The sequence below is a fragment of the Notolabrus celidotus genome, chromosome 17, assembly GCF_009762535.1.
Source record: "Notolabrus celidotus isolate fNotCel1 chromosome 17, fNotCel1.pri, whole genome shotgun sequence".
Lineage (NCBI taxonomy): Eukaryota > Metazoa > Chordata > Actinopteri > Labriformes > Labridae > Notolabrus > Notolabrus celidotus.
In genome coordinates this window covers 10,176,715-10,200,240 of record NC_048288.1, presented here as the reverse complement: position 1 = coordinate 10,200,240, position 23,526 = coordinate 10,176,715, and the positions used below count along the sequence as shown (strand labels likewise).

General features: G+C 41.1%; 1 protein-coding gene across 1 annotated transcript in view; it reads left to right on the top strand.

The window, feature by feature from the left end:
- Nucleotides 1–6,051: 6,051 nt before the first annotated feature.
- The window catches only part of znf438 (zinc finger protein 438), a 55,395-nt gene continuing 37,920 nt past the window's right edge, over nt 6,052–23,526 (top strand). Inside the window, 1 exon segment of the mRNA XM_034706372.1 lies at nt 6,052–6,187. The gene's annotated coding sequence lies outside the window, so the exon portion shown is untranslated.

Sequence of the window (23,526 nt, the reverse complement as noted above, 5' to 3'; positions counted from 1 at the left end):
GCAGTATCGTCCTCAACATTACAACCAGCATGCACTCCTGTATGATCCATGCAACTGCATCACCATCCATGATAAAAAACACAAATTATGGGGCACTAGTCATCTAAGTGTGCCCCATATACAGAGGCTATAGTCCTCGTCGCAGAGGCCGCTGGTCCAACTCCTGGCCTTGACCATTTGCTGCATGTCTTCCCCCACTCTCTACTTTCCAAATTTCCTGTCTCCCTTCAGTTGTCCTATCAATATTGGTGAAAATGCTCCAAAAATATAACTTAAAAAAATAAATATTTAAAAAACGAATTATTTTTCACTTATCACTGAGCTTTATATTAATCACCGGCTGTGTTACTGACTTATAATTGGTCAAAGCCATGTAACAACAAAAAGCACCCACTTCATATTCAAAGAAAAGGAGTCCGGCCCATTTATAAAATTCATGATTTCACCTCTTATTGTTGACAATGTGGCTAAAATGCTAGTTTCTAAAAAAAACATTGGAGATATTTCAATTTACACTGAATTCATTTTGAGCACACCAGTGATGGTATACGCCCCAGTACCTAATACTGCCACTCTAAATTGAACCCCTTATTCAGCATACCTGGACTTCTCACCAGCTGCCAGTACCCTTTCCTGTCCTCTACAAATCACAGTTTCTCCTGGCGATTCATAATAGCAGCTAAAATACATTACCCATCATGCACTGGAGTTCTTTCACAGGCTTTACATGACGCTAACTTGTCAATCTTTGCTGCAGAGTAACTTCAATTTAACACAACCTCGGAAGTCCCACAGTGTTTGCTAAACAAGGTCAATTTGAGTTAAAGAAGACACGAAATAACCACAAACTGCATCATGGTATTAGCTTTAGTTATGATACTGGACAGGTTGAGGGATCAAGGAATTAAGAATACAATAACTATAAGAGGATCTTATACTATGGTGCTGCTGTTATTTTCTGGATCTGCTTAAAACACCAACGTTTAAATGGTAATGTTTTGTTTTTCTGTGAATGAAAAGTTTAAGTTTAACATGACTCAAAAATAGCTGATAAGCATACTTTCTGCTTTGGAGTACTACCAACCACTAAATCTGAGGGATTATTTTTTCAAACTGCATAAATAAGTCATTTTTGAATCAATTGCATAATACTCAGATCCATTATTAGTATCACTTGTTTCTGTGAAGGTTCTCAGTCATCAACTTGTTTGTATCTTTTGTTAGTAGCTGGGTAATAAGCAGAAACTGCATAGTGAACAGGTTGTTCTGCAAAATAGAATCTCGACAGGGTGAGACACGACCGAAATATGGGATCTCTTCTCAGTTAACATTGGTTTATCAGACAGTTTTAGTTCCAGCAATGACTGCACAACTTCACACAGAAACTTGTAGAGGTAAACCATTGTCTTGTTCTGTTGTGGGGGAATAAAGTCTGCCTACGTGCACCTCTACAGCTCCCTGATCTTGCTAAAGGTTATGTTTGTTATTTTAATAACTAAATGTTATAAAACCGCAAGTCGTGGTTTCTGTATGAGTTGTTTGACGTGGCTCATGTTTTCTATTCATATACAAGAGTGATATCATTCTTGGTATTAATCAGATTCTTAACCTTTTCCTTTGACATGGTCCCCTTTAGAGTTCCTCGTGTTTGGCTGTTTCCTCACATGGATACAGACACACACGGGGATGTGACTTTCATGATGCCAGACAAACTACACCTCAGGCACCTCTGCCATCTGTTTATAATCCAGAGCACTAACTCTGTATATCACTGTTGGAAAGCGGTCATCTTGAATTTAGAACAGAAAGTACAGCTATAGTCTTTATGTTGAAAGAACAAAGTCTTCGCTAAAACAAACAGATGACGCAGTAAATGAGTCAAAAACGACAATCAGGCCAAACCTAAGCGTATGACTCACGAGCAGGAGACGTTCATGCTTATTCAGTGTGTCCACTGAGGTGTGCAGCCTCTTCATTTAATATTTCCATAAGGTTGCATATGAGTGTATGTTGGGGCAATCCCCGTAATAAGGAGGTAATGTATTCTACGCCAATGGCAAAAAGGTACGCTTGAAACATCCCTCACTGGAGCAGCAGTTTCCAACTTGACAGTGGACACATACATAATTAAGCCAACTAAAAAAAATGAATATTTCATCTCAAAGCATTTTCATCTCCAAACATCAAAACACCTCAACGTCTCACATAATGAGCAAGGTAAATTATTTTTATTCACAGAGGGAATATGCAACAAGGAATGCTCACTCAGAAGACATGCTTTAAAAAACGCAAGCTTGAGAAGAAGACTTTAAAGTACCTATTTCTGTCTTTTGTCTGTATGTAGAAGGCAGTGGGGATAATTCTTTCCTATGATTGTTGGCTTAACCCTTTTCTGAGCAGTAATTGTGTTATTATGTTATATTACAGTGTCAGCCCTTAATGCTATGTAGCCATATCAGGCCATAATTCATACTGACCTGTTATTCATGACATGTCATCCATGAGTCGCTCGAGGACTTTTGGGTTTACAGAGACATGGCACATGCCAGAAGAGAGGATGAATAATTCCATAACCTTGCAGTAGTTGAATTTTACTGGTGTGGTCTATGTAAGTGAAGCTTTTTGCCAAATCCTCCATTTATATGATGGTATAGAGGCTCTCGGATGTCTGAGTTCCAAAGTAGGTTGTAATTATATTGCAGTAGCTTAAAGTGGATGGAAAGGAGGTGCTGTGTGTGGAGCCACAGCAGCACCACACTGGAGAGAATTACTTTGACCGTCGGTCCTGACTCAGACAGGCTCCCTGTACACCTTCATAGATGGGAATTAACCTGCACAGCTCGAAACGCTTTACTGAGCGCAGGTCGATACTGTCATTATCCTAAGCAATTCTTAATTCTATTTGGCCCTGAGCTAAAGATCCTTGTATTGATCACAAAGTCGGGATGCCACAACTACTTTTTTCAGAGTTAAGACCTCTTTTTTCTGTTCGATCTTTGCAACCACACAAAGCTGTGTTACAGAGCACCACTGATAATGTTAAAAATATATGTTTCAGAGCTACACAAGCAGATTTAAACCAAGAGTTAAAGTCACAAAGCATGAATGTTAGTGTGTGGTAACCTCACTGTTACAGAAAAAGGCAACTCTCTTTCATATCCTGTTTGGGAGATGAGAAATATTGATATATCTACTCCGCCGAGCACTATCAGCATGAAACAGAGCCTTTCAGAAAGCAGCAGTCATAACACCTGTACTGAAGTTCCTGATTATAGCCTTTGTTCTCAGGGCTTCTGACACCGCTGCTGCCTATCACTTTATGTATGTGGGTGTGTGTGTGTGTGTATGTGTGTGTGTGTGGTGTGTGTGTGTGTGTGTGTGTGTGTGTGGTGTGTGTGTGTGTGTGTGTGTGTGTGTGTGGTGTGTGTGTTGGTGTTGTTTGTGTGTGAGACAGAAAGAGACAGAGAATCCTAAGCAGCATGAACCTGAATGTCGTTTTCCTCTGTCTGTCTGTCTGTCATCCACACATGCATAAAACAAACAGTCTCAGGCAGAAAGCATCGCCACCTGCCACAGACGATACACGGTGCCTTGTGACAGTAGTTAACACAACAGGACATGTGTAGCCCCAGGTGACTCAAATTGCAAAACTAACAGCAACCATGCTTCGTTGCCACAAAGAACGTGGTGTGAAAACACCAGCAGAAAGGCCACATGTGTGTGTGCGTGTCAATTTCTATGTGGTCTTTGTAAATGTGTGTTTTATGGCATGCTATTTTGTCAAAACAGATAATCCTGTAGTCTGATAACAGATCTTAACTTCATACGAACATTGGTGGAAACATTGCACTTAGATCACAGCCTAGGTTGCCGCAGCAGTACCACTAATTGCAACAACAAGTGCTGTGGAAACAGAGGGAAGTGTCTGCGTTTGCATCATGGTGAACTTGAAAAGCCTGTTGCTTTTCTTTTCAGTCATACTGTGATCAAGATTTTTTTTATATTTTTATTGGACTTATTTGCACTGCTGTCGTGGAACAATGAAATTATCTTATCTTGCAAAGTCCTGCCTGAGATAAATCGTACTTAGTCATGCAAATTCCCCAACAAACTTGCAGGCAACTTGAATAAATTGTATTATATATACATGCCAGTTTTGATAAATAAAATACAAGATGCAAGATCTTGTGCACAGACATTATTGTGTCATGTGATTCACCAACTCAGTTTCATCTCAGGCCAATCTGTAAATACAGCCAATCAGGTCGGAACAAGAGGGGTGACTCGGTCCCCCTTGAGCTCTGATAGGCCACCCCAGGTGCTATTTTGAAATCTTAACTATGATTTGCAATTTGCCTTGACAGAGGCGGGACCTATGTAACAATCAAGAATATGGGCTGATAGTGGCTTTCCGTTGCATTTCATTGAAGCACTTTTCTGTTTTTTCATCTTTACTTTTCATTGGGTTTTTTTGGAATAATTATCTTTTTAAGACCTTTGGTAACTAGCTATGATTAATGTGAAATTCAGTGTGCAAGGTGCACGTTTAATACTTTTGTTGTCATGTGAGCTGAGTCCTATAACCCTATAATCATTATTATTAAAACCAATAAAGCAGTGTATATTTCAGAGAGAAGTATTTCATCATGCTTTGGGTAATTTACCCAGAAGATGGTGCTCAAAGAAACAACCCACCACTTCACTGCCCTACACAGTGAGGCGTACCAGACGTCTGTCCGTACCTCACAACTATCAATGCTACGGTAGGCTGTGCTCAACTGCTGTACAGGTAACAAGAATGGCAATAACAGATGGGGCAAGAGAGAGCTACACATCTGAAGAATTGAAACTGCACGTTTTCAACGTGGTGGTCTCCCCACAGGAAGACATTTCAACCTTTTATAACAACGTGTACTCCAGATTTTACTGTATGTGTTTTAAACTTTGTTGTGTTACTTTTTAAAGTTTGAAAATGATACAGGTGACTATATTATTGGTGTGGTACTTATATGTTAGTAGTTAAAGTAGGTGTGATTCATAAGATATGGAAGGATAAATATATGAGGGGAGGGGGGGACTCACATACTTCATGCCACCCCAGTTGGACCACCCCAGTCTAAAAAGTTTGGATCCGCCCTCTGCAACTGATGCCACTGATTTCCAACAGGGAGTAGTGCTCATTAGGAACACCACTGTGCTGGATCAGTACCTGGTATGAGTTGATAACCTAAGCTGAATGTTTTTGAAATCAATATTCAATAAAATCAGGTCAAAACTCCTAAGGAAATTAACTACCGTAATTAAAGCTGTTTAATGAGAATAGTTTATCTGATGACCTAATTAGAGGCTATACTTGAATTGTAAGTGCTTGAAACTTCTTCCCCAAATATAATACGCATTGCACAACAATGGGAAACTTAAAAAAAAGAAAACTATGTGACATCAGCTGAAATTGTGATGATATAAATGCATGAACAGCAATTTTAATAAGTATTCGCATTGTGGTAACATGTGGTAGGCATTTTCCTCTCACTTTGTTAACAATTAAAACTTAAAATGAATTAAAAAAAATATTTTGGCATTGCCTATTTGCTATTTCTTACTTTGTTTAAGATCATTGGCATGAATCAAACGCTGTAACGTGTAGGTCTGACGAAAACTTACATTGCTGCGACAGTATCTCAAATAGGCCTACATGTAGAAGCCCACTGTGTCTGACATGCTCTCAGCTGTCTGACAGTGTCAGCTGTGTGTGTGTGAGAAAGAGAATGTGTATAGTGCTGCTACGTGTTACTACTGAGCCGCTCATTGGTTACATTGACCGAGCACAGCAAAGTAGGTCCCCGGAATTTTACGAGCTGTACCATTTCTGCCTTATGGGGGTGGAGGGAAATTAGTGATTACATTTACCGCTTCCTGAGTCGTTCTGATACTCACTTATTTCACCAAAACAAACAAATACAGTGTACTTCTTTGTATTTTATTACACGTGTGCCATTAGTCAATAAATGTCGTGAAATGATAACTCAGTGATATCTGTCCACCCCCCCGCCAACATCAAGTTGACGGTTTTGGCCCAAAATGGCTGGAGAGAAACAGTTATGAGGATCGACGGTTTTACCAGGTATTTACGAAAAATGAGCCTGTCCGTGGCCTGAAGGTGCTTCCTCCCATAACGGGGATCCAGGTGAGACATGTTTGCAGTTAATCCAGCTTTTTCCCCCAGCCCGCCGCTTTTCGAGCGCGAAAACGAAGCCAAACTGGGCTCGTTTGCAATGTTATCAACGGTAGCCTTCATATGAAGCAGTCAGGAGCTGGGTTTGTGTGTATTTACAGGACGAAGGACGACTTCAAATCGGGTAACAGTCCGCACTAAGTATTGCTCCTACTTGAAAATGCATATGCAATCAGCCAGCGGTCTGATACACGCACTGGAGCTGTCATACTGTGTGTAGCTAATGCAGAGCAGGCCTGTGGCTAACCCTGCAGCTGTGCATCGCAGACAGACGTCACCCAGGCCAGGGTTCCCTGCAGCACCGGCTGAGAGGTGTGCAAACACACTTTAACTGTTGTTGTACCAAACCCACATGAATATCAGCTGTCATGCACATGCATCTGACAGACAACATTGTGCAGAGGTGAACTTCACAGGAAGGAGGTTGTCAGGTTAGTTTGATTTTGCACTGTGAGGGGGACTTTTATAGAGAGGAGGTGAATTTGGATGGATCACTGAGGCAACTTATTTACAACATAATAAGCATGTGGTTTATTCAAGTGGTCTAGTTGCTGTGGATAAAAATACAAATTCAGCGTGGAAGCCATAAGTGAAGAGTGAACATTAAGGATAAGCAAAGTTTCTTCTGTTTCTGCTGATACTTTTACCTTACTCCATTCTGGTGAGATAACTTATCATTTCACATTCTGCACATTAAAAAATAAGTTTGTATAAGTTGAAATATCAAAGTGTGTAAAGTAAATATGAATGGGAAATTGTTTCACAGCCTGTTGACTCTTCGTTGAACATGTTTTGCGAATTGCAACGCAATGCAGTCGTGGTGTGTGTCTCTGAAGCTCTAAAACTATGTCAACAGTGGGAACAACACGTTGGTACAGTGTTGCTAAGAGTGACGTCAAAGCATATTCTGAAGAGCAGATAATTATTTGATGGCTCTATTTGGCATGCACTCTACAGTCAATTTACACTGTTGTGTATAAAAATTATCATAGGTCAATACCTGCAACCTTTTAGAAGACACATCAACTGTAGATGTGACATTTAACATTGACTATTTTTTTTCCACTTTATTTCACAAGCGGCTAGAGGCTGGCTGCAGAAACACCAGAAACCACTTACACACCAATTCAAAAAAGATGATCTTTGCAGCATTAATAAACATGTTTACAGCCTGGTACAAAAAAAACGGCTTTAGTCTGAAGAGCTACTATCTCTATCGGCACACTGTATGGGGGATGTTTGTTTTTTTTCTTACGTGACAGTTCAGAAGATATTAAGATTACGAGATTTACCCATTCAAGGACATGACTGACTTGACTGACAGGCGGGGAACACATAGCTGTTGGCGAGAAGCTCAAAGCCCGCCTCTTTACCTCACACTAGCTCGAAAGCAGTTAGGTTGAGCTCAGCATTTCCAATATGGCTTCCGCCGACAATTAGCTTCAAACAGCGCTCAGGAACAGATTGGTGACCTCACGGATACTACGTCCATTATTTATACAGCCCATGTTATTTCACTTTGTATTGATTCACTCAAAAAATAAGATAAAACCATTGGCAAAAGGTTTTGGGCACCTCAGTGATTTAAAGGAAAAAAATGCCATGAATTTTTCAACCGTGAGAGAGGTTGCTGAGGATGTTTACATCGTGATGTGTTCAATTACTCTGGCTCTGTGAAGATTTAGTGAGAATGTTGAAAGATTAGATTTACAGGATTTTTTCATCAAAGTGATGAAAAGCTTTGATCCTTAAAGTGTTTAACTGATTGAGTTAGCCCCATTCCGATGTGCCTCCTTGGTGTTTTTATATATATATATATAGCTACTCAATTGAGATTTCATGATACAAGATGGAATCAGTAAAGGCCTGTATCATTTGAACAGCTGTGTTAGATGTTGTGTCATAATCAGTTTATAAAGTCACATTAACCAAATATTTTGCGTTGGTACGAATGTTTTGAACAATGAAATGAAAATCTGAAGAATATTTGTCATTCTGACTGAGTAAAATACTGAGAGCAGTCCACCATGCAGTTTAGTAATTCTCACATAGTGCTGTCAAAATGCCAAATAGGGTCTACATGTGCTGGTGCCCAGCAAAAATATGTTGTCTTGGGCTGAATTTATTGAGAATAATGCTGTCTGTTAAAAAACGTATCATTCTAAGCTGCTCAGTGCCTGCAGTGAGCCAATTAGCTAATGAAGCTAACTTATCTTATGAGCCCAAACTAAAGACCCGCTCAGTTAAATGACAGACAGTAAGAAAGTTGAAAACAGCCTCGGGTGATTTGGTAAAATCATTGCGAACTGCCTTAAAGGACTTGTATACTGTACCGTTACGTGCTTCTTTTAAAATGTCTTTTCATAGAGACACAGATTGTTAAGCTTATGTAAATAAAGCTCTGGTTGGTATCAGATCAGTATTTGTTATTCAGCTCATGCTTTAGATTTACATCAGTTTCAGTAGTAGCAAGCAAAGAGAGGTAATATGAGTTATTTTTGAAGAGATGGATTTTTTGGATTGGAAATAGTACACAATTTCTGGACGCTTGAGGAAGAGTCTTCAATTTCTTGATTGGGAGGTCAAAGGTCAAAGTCAGCTCTCCAAACCCTGAGGGCTTGATCCACTAAAGGGTTGCACAGCTTTTTGTTCATGCAAAACCAAATACTGAAAAACACACAGTCTGGTTACCACAGTGCACACGAAGGGTTAATGGTTTCCAAAACTGTGCTGCAGAGTTACAGTTTTGTTGCTAAATAAGCCTCATTGCAAAAAAATATCATATTCAAAAACACCAGCCGTGTGCAGTGTAATATTACTTTGACATAGCTACTATACAATTGTCATATGCAGTCAGAGTGGCTGGCACATCCGGGTGTGCCTTTTCCTCATATGAGGAGATGGTCTGAAGGTGTTTTTTTTTATTTTTTTGAAGGACCTACTCTTGCTCTCACAACCAGACCCAAAACAAGAGCAAAACTGCACAGAGCTGCAAAAAGTACGAGTGTTTTTGCACATACAGGTTATTAGCGCAACATGCTTTGTGAATTAGATCTTGAGATGCAGCAGGTAGTGGGGGCAAATGATGATCTATTTGGTGCTATCAGTGGCTCCATCCATCCATCCATCCATCCATCCATCCATCATCCGATTATTTTTATCGTTCGGTGTTCCAAGGAGCATATCTCAGCTGTCATTGGGCGAAAGGCAGGTTACACCTTCTTTACAATGCCAACCTGTCACAGGGCGGCTCCAATCCATTCTTTGTGGATGAGTTTTGATTTGTGTATCCAAATGTTGTCAACAGGTTTCTTCTGTGGCTGAGTGAACTTTTAACTACAAATGAGCGACTCTACAGAGTTTGATAGTAACCGTGTCAAGTCCTTGGTACAAACCCAACACGAGAAGATCTTTGTGCTTGTAAATTTAACAAATAATAACATTGTTTTCTTTTTGGGAAAAACTTTGATGGAACACTAATTCAGGATGAAGAACTGGGGGATTTCCAGAACAAACACAGTTTTAAATGTTTCAGTTGTTTCGTAGTTTCTTAGTTTCGGGGGAAACCAGCGCCTCAGTTCAGGGTTCTGGTGTCAATCTGACATACTCTGGCTTTGTATGTGTCGGATAAACAAAAGTCTGACTCATGTTAGTGCAACTTTACTTGGACCAAAGGGAGAGAAAGTTTCGCTGTCACGCCTATTTTTGCTGCCTCAGCTGTATTTTGTGCTGATAACTGAAAGCAGGTTTCACAAATCAGCAAACACTTTTTTCATTTTTACATCTGGCACAACCTTCATACTCATAACAGAAACGTCTCAGGGCCCACTCTTTATTCCATGTTGGGGCTTTTATTGATCATAGTTAACAATTACTTTCCAGATGCCAGCACCAGTTTGGACGCGGTGGTTGTTGTCTTTGAGAAACCCTCTGTGTTGTCACCTAAACTCCTCCAAAAAGCTTAAAGAGCTGTATTTTTCTCGTTCGAAGGATATATATCAATGGAATTTCTCCCTCCAATCCTAGCTTTCCTAAACTCTAGCAGAGGTAATACCATCAGCCTAAAAAACATCATAATTTGTGGTTGAATCTTTCTGAGGATGGAAGGATGGTTGAATGTTTTTGCAAGACTCATGACCTCAACATTTCTAAAATCATGGCTACAGCCTTGGTTTGGTTTCTTTAGATAACCCACAGAAGAAACTTGAATAAGATCACCCTATAAGAACTACACAGCAGCACCAGTAGTTAAATAATCCTATACTTACCAATAAAGGAACATTAAAGATGTAGTTTTATAATCGTCTGGTTGCCAAAAGTCTTTTAATTGTGTAAAAATGTAACAGTTTTGATAGCTCCCAGTTCTATGATGTTTTCTTATAGACTGTATGTAATGGACATATTATCCGTGACGTCACCCATCTGTTTCTGAGGCGCTGTTTTGAAGTCTATCGTCGACCGGTGACATATTGAAATGCTGAACTCAACCAAACTTCGTCTAGTGAGCTAGTGTTAGTTAAAGAGGCAGGCCTTTAGCCTTCTTCGCTAACAGCTAAAGGGTGCCCGCCTGTCAATGAAGTAAGGCATGTCCTTATTTAGCAAACTCGTAAGTTTAATTGGCTTCGAAACAGCGCTCAGGAACAGATGGGTGACGTCACGGGTACTACTTCCATTATACAGTCTATTGGTTTTACCCAAAGATTGTTGGTATCAAATGGATGTAGTGTATTGGTTTCAACTGATTTGTAATGCTGTAGTGCCGTAAACCTGAAGTTTCTTTTATCACCTGCAGGGGGCAACTTCATTGATTAAAAAGAAGCACTGTTGCATAAAATGATTGACACCTATTGTCTTATATGGCTACAAATCACAAGATGGCCATGGCAAAAATGTGAAACTTTAGTCTTCAGGTGGTTGACACACCAGTGATTTATTACACCATGGCAATTATTATTATTATTATTATTATCTTATGTCTTCCATTTAGCTGTTTTAAGTCCTGTTGGGAGAGGTATTTGTCACGACCGAAAACTAGCGTATGAATCAGGAACATATGATTTGTTGTAGCCTCATTTAGAGCCGTTGACTTTGTTTTTGTGGATTATAAAATGAAGAAGTTGTGGTGTTGGCAGAAACCTCTGAGATTATTTTAAAGTCTGGGGAAACGAAGCATGGCTGGATATACACCTCAGCAGCTAAGTGGCAAAGTATGTCCTTTCTTAATTTTGATGAACTGCTTTTAACTTTACAAAATGCCTCACTCTACCTTAAGTGGCTGCTGTCTGTTTGCCTTTTTAAGAACTCTGAACCTTTCATGTTATATAAGTTCAGGTCACATCAGTGAAGCAGAAGAGTAAACAGGCCAAACAGTTCGTATAAGGTATATGAATGAAACACAGCTGATCACATGGATCAACGTCCACGCCGACCTCGGTTCATCTCATAAGTCATATCAGATTTATTCTTCATTACAGAGCAGCTCCTTACTCAATTAGTGAATTGGTTCGCCTGTGCATTTTTTCAGTAAAGATTTTTTGCGGACTCAGAGCCGCTCTCAGACTTATAGATGAGTCAGAATGTGGAACACCCTCCCTTCCTGCTCACACACACACACACACACACACAAACACGCGCGCTCACACACAGCACACTTTGACTGTGACGGCCTCCTTTAATCTCACAGCCCATCGTGGGAAACTTCTCACACTTTAAGGTTCATTGCATCCATCGATTATGAAAGACGACTTACAATGAGCGATATCATCTATCAGCAGAATATGAGTAAGGGGTCGGCATGCAGACCTGGCATCCAGTGTAAACACATGCCAAGCAAACGAGTGCAGCGTTACTTTGGCCGCTGAGCAGTTCCAGTGTGGTTTCACATGTGGCTAGACGAGGAGGGGTGGAAGCAGGCAGAGGAAACTTAGATGCTTGTCTAACATTTCCGCTCAATCATAACCGTGATCATGTTACCATACACACACAAGATTCTTTTGCTCAGGCGCCACTCATCGCCACTCTTTGATGTAACGGTCTGAGGAGAAGGTAATAACAAAAAAGTTGAGAGTGTTCCCAAAATCTTGTTGACATTTTGCATGATTGGTATGATAATGCAGCCAAACATTCAGCCAGCCGGTCTGCACACAGCACTGAGCAGAGTGGACACTGTAGCTGCTGCTAATTGTATTTCTCTGAGGTAAATTTTGCTTCAAGGCTTGGCCTACTTTTCTATTATGGTGTCTGTACATTATGAGCATAATATAGACAGGAATTAAAATGCAGCTCTTGCCTGAAACATTAATCTGGTGGTCAATTTAGTGAAACTTTTAAAGGCAGAGTCCTCTTCTTCAGGACACAAAATCTTAGAGTCCATCAGCCTGTTTAGTTTAATTGAATAACACTGTAGAAGTCACATTTTCATTACAGACATGTTTTATTTTTTCAGTTGTACCTGAATTATAAGCATCAGGTTCGATCCTGTCTGTTAAGTGCTGCCCAAAGATGTCATGAGTGGAGCGCTGAAGAACAAGGAAAGTGCATCTCCTGTCTGAATAATGAATGGAGACCATATTGTGGATGGAAAAAGGAGGATGTGGTTCAGTAATAGTCTGGTTGAACATTTCTTTCTCTGCTAAATTGTTGCTCTTGCTAGACTCTTGTTTCCAAGAGAAGTTAATGAAAATTACATGTGAAGCCTAATGAGTGACTTTTAAGGGATTTGTAGGCTGCAGGCATGTTATTATATTAGGCTGCTCCTTTGAGCATTAGAAATAGTTTCTGGCTTTGTTCCACATCTAGGAAACCATTTTGTTTAGCTGTGTGCGTGGTAAAAATTTGTCATTTTGTGGTAACATAAGAGGTTGATGGGAGTGGAGTGGAGTGGACTGGATCTGTCATTTCACTCAGTGTAATGATGCATTTATGGTACATCAGTCTCTGCTAAAAAAGTGAAGTCATACAGTTTTAATATGAACTTCAGTGAATCTGTCCACCTTTCATTGTTGCTGCTGCTGGGTTGCCCTTGAGCAAAGCCCTTAACCCCAAACTCTCCCAGACAACAAGAGATAACACTCAGGCTGTGTAGGACAGTTTCAAGGAACCCAAATGTGTTCCTGTAAATCTACAAGAGGCTTTATTAAAAGTACGTTATGTTCTGTCACCATCATGAAAAAATAGCTTAGCTTTGACATATGTTTTTGCAATCAGGGGTTTTCGTCATTCTCTATTCTTTTAGAGGGTATTTTGTTATTTTGTATATTTAGCGTTACTTCTCTACAGAGACATTGAGCTGGGCAGCCCCAGCTAAAGAAATGAAAGAATCAGTTGTTCATATCTTTAACTGCTAAAGTAAAAAAAGCTGGAAGGTATTAGATAATTGCTTCTCTCCAAAGTCAAGGATGTTAGTATTGGCTTGTGGTTAACTTTCAAATTAATTTTATTCATCAAATATAAAAGAATAATTGTGCAATAATTATTCCATTTTTAACGCTAGCTTGAATTGAATTCTGAAAAACAATCTAATATTCTTTTGATTTCATTCAGTTTTAAACAAAACAACCTTTTTTATACTTGTATACTGCGTGACATTGCTGAATTAAAACGTTAAGAATACATTGATTTAGGTATACTCACTATTTATTTAAGTTTTATACAAACTTAATTACTCCTATGTTGCTACAAAAAACAGTATGAGCATCAAAGCAACTTTCAACATTGTTACCATTTATCATGTTCACACTGTCCAATAAAAGATGGCTGATTTATGCACTTCAAATTAAGGTTGTCAATATGTTCAGTACTTTAATACCTTTTAACACCACATGTTTTAAAACCATACAGGCTTTGTTATTTTCACAATCGTTGGTATCAAAAAGGACTATAGCTTACGAAACCAACAAATCTACAGTCATATTTTCCACCTAAAGCTATTGTCACAGAATAAAGAGCGAGAGAGTGAACCAGCAGGGTTGGTTGATCAACATAGTGATAGAGAGAGAGTAAAGAATGAAAAGGAACCCATAGACACATCCACACCTCTGCACTAACATGCAAGGTTTTGTTTATTTGTGGCAGAAGTCGCGCCTCTTTTCTTTTTGTTTGTCTCTCTGCTCTACCTTCAGTCACTACCACTAGACCGGTAACTGTCCTTATTCACAGACCAGCAAATGCTGATGTTTTATAAAGTCTATATCAACTTTTGAGATGTACACGATTTAAGTTAATATTTGTTGCAGAGGAGGGAGACCGCTATGTCACTTGGGCCCGATATGTTTATTAGTACAGACTTACTGACTGTTAAAAGGGAGCCACACAGCACCGCACAATGACTGGCTCCCATAAAGTGACCAAATCGGTGATAAAATTGGAAAATATAGAGCACTCTCTGCAGAAACACAAACCACTACACACTTCCTCTGGATTTTCCATGCTAATTCCAGAAAGTATATTATTTGGGGTATTCATGAATTTTAGGAAAAAAATGCATTTATTTAGGCTTCTATCACTTTTAACAATATGTCAAAAGTTGGTCTGTTTTTAAGGACTTTTTCAGGAGCAGCACTGATGGCAGGCTAGAAATCAGATGTAACAAAATTTATAATTTTGGTGTGGCCAGGAGTTCAATTTTTGTGCCGAAAGAGGTATTAGTGTAATTTGGTTTTAACTGGTATCATATCAAAGTTCAAAATTTGGTATCATGACAATTCTACGTTAAATATAAGTAGTTTAATACAATTAATTAGTATTTAATAACACATTTGCAATTCAGTTACTTCAAACCTGTTGACACAGACTCGCAGAGAATTGCAGTTGAACACTGAAGTCCTCAACACACTGAGTTCTGAAACAACCAGTGTAGCTCGTCTGTTGTTTCTGTGGATCGGTTGTCAAAAAAATAACGTCTTTAGGTGAAGGCTTACCTTCTTTGATTTAAAGTCCGGACACTAATGTTTCATAGTTTTAGGTTTAGAAGAGTAATACACTCATTCTGTTTTAAAAATGTTGGCTGTAGATGGATTAAAATGTTACTTCATTCCCTTGAGGAAGAACAGCGGGACAGGCTAATTCCTGGTTAAATGTTTTGGCCTATATAAAGACATGCATTTATTTATGTCTACCATTCTAAATTAGTCAATTAGCTTCAGATGCCGGGGAAAATAAAAGTCATTTTGAGCCTACGTGTGTTTATTCTGTCTGAGACAGTCTTGTGAATTTGAAACCCAAGCCCACGCCTTGTCATTCCTCTGTGGTCCCTCCCACCCTGGCGGTGGGTGCTGCACGTGCACGAGAGCCAGCAGAGAGGCGTTCACTTTCATCCCCTGTCATTTGGCCCGTTCCCAGATCTCCTGTCTAACCACGGCTCATTTCTCCGCTCGTCCCGCCCACCGTCTCCGCAGCCTCTCATCCCTCTGCGTATCTTTCGTGCAAACACATTTGTGTGTCTCCCTCTCTTCATCCCACAGCTATGATTTAGGCGTCAGAGTTGCTCCCACTCCCTCCCCAGGCCTGGATCGAGTTACCCTGCCATTACTCAGTCGTTCCCCCTGCGAGGGTGCTCCATGTCAGGCAAAGTGGAGCCTGCTTGCTGCCTGCCTCGTCGGACCTGTGGACTAGCACGGTTCGACCACAGACGCCCCTGGTCAGTGGAGTCTCTCCAGCTATGGCACCGACTGCCTGGAAAATTATGCAGACGAGCGAGTGGCGGGGAGTTGGGGTTAGCTGTAGTTTTGGATCTGTATTTTCAATTTCACTTTGGGTAAAGGAAACTTCAGCATATACAGTATGTGCTGCCTTCAAGAACCACAGGTTAAATTGGAGATCTTTCTGTTGTTGTTTTCACCCTCACCCTTACACCACAAACTTCAGTGTGAGCAGCACAAGAAGGCCCAGCCCTGCCATGCGTCACAATTTGACTGCTGATTTGTGGACCTCATCGTTTTATGGTTATGTAATGTCGGTTTCCCTGACAAGTAAAACCTCTTGTTAAACCCCACGCCGCCCTGTTCCCATAAAAGTGAGTGATGCAGGCAGTGTATGAGGGCCGTGCTATCCCGTTAACATTGGTCTCTCCTCCTACAGTACCGGTCATGGTGCAGGATAGGACTTGTCCAGCTGGCTTTACCAAAGCATGACACTGCAGAAATATAACCACTTTTGCTTTATCGCTTCATTAATGCTTCCTGAGTAAAACTACTGAATTCTATAGGTCTAATTTATGAGAGAGAGTAAGTGATGGTGTACCTGTGCCCCAGCCCACGCCCTTGCATAGAGTGTAAAGTTTTATAGAGGCTACAGCATCCTCCTTCTCCTCCTAACAAGCCCGTTGTGCACTCTAGTGGAGCCATAACTCCCTGACTTGCTATCGCCAACCTTTCAGCTCGTCAGTAATTTGTTTAGAGTCTGACATACGGCTGTCCTGCAAGATGCAAGGTAACATATCGCACAGGAAGGCCCGCTCAGGCTAGGCTAATCCTTTCTAATTGAAAGGGAGGCAGCGTGGTGAGCCAGTGGCTTGTATGTCACTCATCTCTCTCTGCTTGTTTTACAGTAATGAGACATCTGGGGCCGCAGAACAGAGCTGTTTGTAGAGGGAGAAACAACTCCGGAGCCCGAGGGCCTGCGAGGGTTGTCAGACAAAACAACAAAGCTGACTGCATGTTTGCTCCTGTCTGTATGTGGGCATCTTACTTTGCCTTGGCATGGAGACATTGGCCATGCTAATGTTAGATTAGATTTATTTCATTGGCAAGTATAATATATTTGGGATATTTAGGACAAGGGTACGGCTATTTAAGGGCAAGGGAGGATCTCTTTACCCAGAAGAGTCTTATTTTTGGCCGACATTCACTACTTCTCCCGTCTTGGTCCATAGTGTTCTCCTCTTGATTTAAAACCACGACAAATCAAAGTTCACTTTTAGTTTTTATGTTTGAGGATTGCTTATTCAGTGTTAAGGTACGTGTCTGAGTTTGTTGGTTGTAGATTATGAAGATTAAAGCGGAAAGGTTGTAGATTTCTTGAATGAAAAGATTATTTTTGCACATTTTTCAAAGCTTTGTTTAAAACCATTAGTAAGACCAGTTATTACACAGGCTTTCTTTCTCACACATAACTCAAAAATCATGGCAAAATGCTGCTCCAGTGAGGGATTTTTTCTACTCATCACTTGTCTTCTAGGAGCTCCTGGTCCTACAGGATCACCCACTTTTTGGGTTGCTCTAGGTAAGCTGCTGAATTTTTTTATTCTGAGTGCACTTTACTTTTCTTAAAGCGACAATGTTATTAACAGAGCAATGCAGCAGCAACTTCATAACAGACTTAGAACTAACCTAACCAAGTATCAAAACAACGTCACACCACAAAACTACCCGATGGAATGCGACCAAACATGGTGGACCGAGAACCGCCTAACTCTGCTCAGCTTGAAGCAGGGCAGACTTTGTTGGCAGCTCTGATGATCTCTGCTCTGATAATGTTTGCAAGATAAGCTGGTTAAACAAGATGGTGGAGATGGCTCTTTTAGTGGTGAGAGCATGCAAGATTTAGGCAGGCAAACTGTGTTTCATGGTTCTCTTATTGATGACTGTTTGACATGAATCTGGTTCTGCACAAGGTCTGTGCCTGTGAAAAGGAAGTTTTTCCTCGCTGCTGTTGCCAAAGTGCTTGCTCATTGTGGATTCTTATTTGATCCATTAACATAATACAATGGAGAATAAAGTATGGATATTAGTCTGCATATCTGATCCAGAGGGCTCCGGCGTCCGGGATCAGAGACGCAGCCGGAATGCAATGGAGCAGATCCAGTGGAAGTTAACACATTGACTAGAATAGAAACCTATCAGATCCGGTACTGTGATGGATCAGAGACAGTCCGAACATGGATCTGGTGGAATATACCCCTAAATCATCAAAGTTTGGTGCTGCTCAGCTCTGTTGCTACCTCCTGCTGAGTTCATACTTTTCTTTTCATACTCTTTAGAAGTGGTTCATCATCTCCACTTTGAGCAGGCTATGTAATGAGGATTGTTTATGGGCTTTATGACTTTATCAAGATGATTAGACAGCAGATAGAGTAGGAATCTGGGAATGACATGCAGCAAAGGCCCATGGGCTGCCTGCCTCGATGAACATAGCCTTTGTACATAGGATGCATGATTTAATCACTGAACTTAACCGGTGCCCCCTAACACAGACTTTAGATGAGCATATTGAGCTCTGATCAAATGCCCTGTAAATTCATTTTGCACTTCTTCAACAGGCATTACAGCTGTTAGAAGTTCCCTAACCTGTAAGGTGTTGTAAAGGACAGTCTCATGGTAGCTGTAACTGTTGGAAAAATATGATGAAATGGTTCTTCTTCTTTCCTGCATGGATCCAAAAAAAGGTAGTCGTGGTTTGGATAAGCCTGTATCAAATGCTTCCAGGTTTTCAGTCAGCTTTTTGGCTTGGCATCTCTGCAGCAAGCAGGTAGAAGATATTTTGGTTCTTGGCAGTAATGCTTGAACTGACACTGGTGCTGTTGGCTGTCTGGACTGTAGGACGCCCCAGTAATCCGAGGACTTTTATACTGCCTCTTGGTTGTGTCATCACCCGTTCTTAAAACAGTTTTCAATGCCACAGTTTTTTACAGACCCACAGAAGACTTTTTTAGCGGCAGCCTGATTGAATCCTATCATAAGCCACCATCATTAGGGCTCATATGATCAGCTCTTACTTGTTGGTTTGATTATGTACCCCAGCAGCATCATATAGGTGAATTGTTTCTGCCCTTCTTGTTGTCCAGGCTGAGCGCTACGCTCACACAAAGGCTCTGAGTATTAACTGTATTTTCTCAGCTTTTGCTAATGCCATCTTGTTTGTACGCTTGAAGCAACAAGCAAGCCTTACTGGCCTTGTTTTGCCCCTTTTCACCCTGTAACATGGACCTGGCAGTGTGTTTAAGCAGGTCTGCAGCTACACTCCAGATCCAGTTGGACACGCTAAGCCCTCTACAGCTCACCAGAGACCTTTAAATTACTGCTTTTCACGAGCAGAAAAGCACCTCACATGTTTGAGGAGGATTGAGGAGATTTTTTTTCTTTGTTGTTTGCTGGTATTTTTTTTCACTCTCGGCAGCAAATACACACAAGTTTTGTACATCGGATACCTTTGCTGATGCTGTCTTCGCAGTTAAAAGCAGAATGAAATACTCACGTGTCAGCACCACAACAGTATTACTTCATGTTTTATCCCACTAAGGGAAATATACCCTCACTCTCTGAAAGGTATGAAACTGACTAACCTTGGCAGAGATACTTGAGGGGCTTAAGGTTAATACTAAACTGCTGTAATCCATGATTTTGTTGGTTTGAGAGCAGAGATAGCAATGGTTCAGCATGTACCTGTCAGTACTAAATGATTGCTTATTTCCTGCCAGAGAGGAGGAGGAGGAGGAGGAGAGGGAGGGGGTGAGGTGGAGTAATAGCAAGCAGCTGCCTCAGCTGGACCTTACCTCTCCTTTCTGTTGGTCTGCCAAAACACCTACTTTTTCTTAAGTTCTGCACAGCCTGTTCATGATACAAGCGCTGTAGGTGGCGTGTAATCAGGATGAAGTACCAGAAAAAGCTTGATCCACCTTGATGAGTGCTAACTTCCTGTGAGGCGATGTTGGGAGTAAGAATTACGAGCGAATGAAAAGCGTTATTGTTTGTCCGGCTCACTCACTCACTCACTCAACGCCCACTGCTTATGACAATCCTTTTTATTCTCCCTACTGCGGCTTTCTTTTGTGATTAGCTAAATGCTCCATCGATCCGCCAAGTTGAGGCACCCGGAGCGAGGGGAGCCATATTTATCACACAGTGAGAGGAGCGCGCAGGATGTTGCACGGGCTGTCCCTCTTTCATTGGAAAACGATAAACATAAATCTGTGGAATGCGTCTGTGTGATATAAGTCTAGCCTGGACTGTAGTGGAGGAGGAGAAGGAGGAGGAGGAGGGGGGGTTTAGGCCTGATCTTCTCAGTATTCCTCAGGCGGTAGAATTAGAGAGCCGGAGCTCTGTGGGGTTTGCTGACATTTGAGGAAAAAAAAAGCCCACCTTCAGCAAAGGCACACTTGCAAATCAGTGTCACAAGTGCAGGATTGGTGCTTTAGAATGAGAGCGAGGATGTGAGGGCTTCTGAGGAGGCCCCTTCAGCAATGCAGAGGGACTCTGCATAGGGCAAGGCTTCTCCCTGTGAATCACAGCTAATTAACGAAGTAATTAAGATCAGAATCTCCGCTTCGAGAAGGACTCTAAATTGTCTATACATTCAAATAGGCCATCAAAAGGAAATCCCTTCCATTCATGAAAGAGGGTAAAATTAAAGCGTTCAGACCCTCTCCTCTCTATTATCCCCGCCGTGTGTCACACAAGGGACATCTGTTGAAAAGAGCAAGCCAATGTTATGGTGAGTTAAAGCCCTCTGCTCCATCAGAAGCACTGTTCATAATGCATTCGCTATACATATTTCAGCCTGAGTGAATTTATTTCAATAAATAATGTCACTCCAAGGACACGCTTCGATCTTTCCATGGCAGCCGCGCTGACTGTAAGCCACACCGTATTGTTATCTCATGCCTCTTGTGGGGGAATGATAGATTAACAAACAGTTTATAAGCAGGACACTGAGCATGTCCGCACTTTTATCATCACCACACACTGCCAAAATAGCCCCTCTGTATGATGGATGTATTTTCCACTTTTATTCTGCTGCTACAAGCTGCAAGGAGATCTGCATGTACAGCCATAATGTTAGGGCTTACAGGGATTCTCATAGTGGAGGCGATTTATAGCTGGGATTAAGTCCGGTGGGCTTCTTTGGTTGGAGGTATTTAGGTGGTGCTGTCTCTGTGTGGAAATTTTGATCGCTGCATGTATTCTATAAATTCCTGTTGGGACTTTAGGAGAAGTGCTGCAGCAGTCTCTTGTGTCAGGTAAACATTCTGTGTCTCAGTCAGAGGTTGTTTTACACTGTTGACACGCCATACAATATGTGCACAATCGTTAGAATTAGTTTAAATCTTAGATTTCTAGCTAGTGGTGATGCTGGATTGATTTGCGCTTGCTTTTTATAGACATTCAAGGTCCCCAGAAGATGAATGTTGACCTTTCCAGTTAAGCCACTAGCATGTTAAAGGCAATATCGAGTGAAAGATGTCAAAACGTGAGTTGTTATTTGAGCGTCCTTGTAAAATATGCTGCTGATGAATATTGTCAAAACATCAGACACATACAGAAGGCAAAGAGAAACGGGCTGGCTGCAGGAACCCCGGAAACCACATAGACACCAATTCAAAAAAGACAAACTTTGTAGCATTAATAAACATGTTTACAGCCTGGTTCAAAAACAGCTTCAGTCCACGTAGCTAATCTCTCTATCAGCACACACTGTGCGGGGGGTGAATTTTTTTCTAACACGATGGTTCAGAAGATATTAAGATTACGAGTTTTTGCCCAAATAAGGACATGACTGACGTGACTCCCGGATGGGAACACATAGCTGTTGGATAGGAGGCTCAAACTCTGCCTCCTTACGTCACAGTCTGCCTGGTTGAGTTCCGCATTTCCAATATGGCTGCCGCCGCCTATTGGCTTCAGAACAGCGCTCAGGAACAGATGGGTGACGTCACAGATACTATGTCCATTAAGAGGTGGGACAAACTACTGTATAAAGACAGGAGACCTGTTGGTTCAGGGTTACAGAATTGAATGGGAGTGAGTTGTTTGTGAACACACACAAATAAGTAGGAGAACAAAGCATAATTGATATATATAAAGTAACTTAATAATGAAATCAACAGAAGACATAACATAATCTGAATAGGGTAATGTCCCGGTTGTCATCAGGTTCAGTGTCGTCCTGTGGGGAAGGTTGCATTGTTTTTTGTGAGCATGCAAACTAAAAAAAGACAATTACTCTATATAGTAAGTAAAAGCAGCTTCCTCCTTGGGATGCTCAGATCGCACTCAGTCCTTTTTTTGTTTCCAGGTGAAGAAAGAAATGAGCTTCAACCTTACCAAAGCATAATTATCATCAAAAGTCAAGAATGAGAATCAAAGTTCACTGTATTTACATGTTACCTGTTGGCTGTATCATCACAGGCCCATACTTGAGACCCTGATTTATAGTCCTGTTAGTGTGTGTATTTCTATTCGGCCGGCCAGGTTGCAGGACAGTGAAGGATTAGACCTCTTATGGTGAGACTTACTGCCTGAAAAGTGTTTTCTGCTCAGGGTACAAAGCAAACCCCTGTTTCCTGAGCTGTCTTGTGCAATTTGTGCTGAGCTCAGTGCAGAGCCAGAACATTTCCACTTGTGTTTCACCTCAGTCTATAAACTCTGGCGAAAGATAGACCAGGTCAGGCAAGTGATGGGGAAATTCAAACCGAGTCTATGTTGAGTTAGAGGCCACCACTGATTTTTTCGGTGCTTTTCTTGGATTGCGTTTGACCCTTGGGCCTTCACACATCACCTTCCTGAAAGCTGATGGAGGTAGAAAAGTAGAAGTGATTCTTTACAGGTTCTTCAGATGTCTTGGCTAAATTTAGCATTTGTAAAAACCTAGTACACCTATAAATGCCATCAAGCTCCCTTTTCATGTTACAGTAAAACTCAGCCACATAACCAAAATCACTTCCTGTTCTCTTTCCTCTCAGGCAGGAAGGGGTTACTCTCCATGTTTCCTGTCTTATTCCCCAGAGCTCCGGCTACGTTCTGATTGCTTTCTTGATGTTAAACATTCCCAGGCTCCTATAACCTTCCAGCTTGCCTCTGCTGTCCAAGAGCTGTCCCAGGTGAACGAGTGGGCGAACCTCCTGTTTTTTAAGGATAAAATCTCTACGATTTTTTTCTTTTTTCTCACAGGGGGTGGGAGATATGGGGACTGGAGGGGCAGGGAGCCGTGTGATGGGAAAGCATTCCTTCTTTGCATTCCGTTTAGTTGGCGTAAGGCTGTGGGAAAGTATGTTTTCTCCCAACCATGGCTACTTTGAGACCGTGTTTCTTGTGAGAGCAGCCTGTAATAAAGCTGCAAATGTTGTTGTAAAAATGCATGAAGATACTTTAAAGCTTGAGCAAACAGACTTCAGCCTTGCCATGTGAGATCTTTTTTTGTGTTTTGCAGAATGCTGTTTTGATTGATCAAGTGTCAAAACTATGATTGCTTTGGAACGTGAAAGATACCAAATTTATCTCAATCTCCTTTATATTGATTGTTTGCTGAGGACCTCATTATGTGAGGTTGTGCGCTGTGAAAAACTGGTTGACAAAACG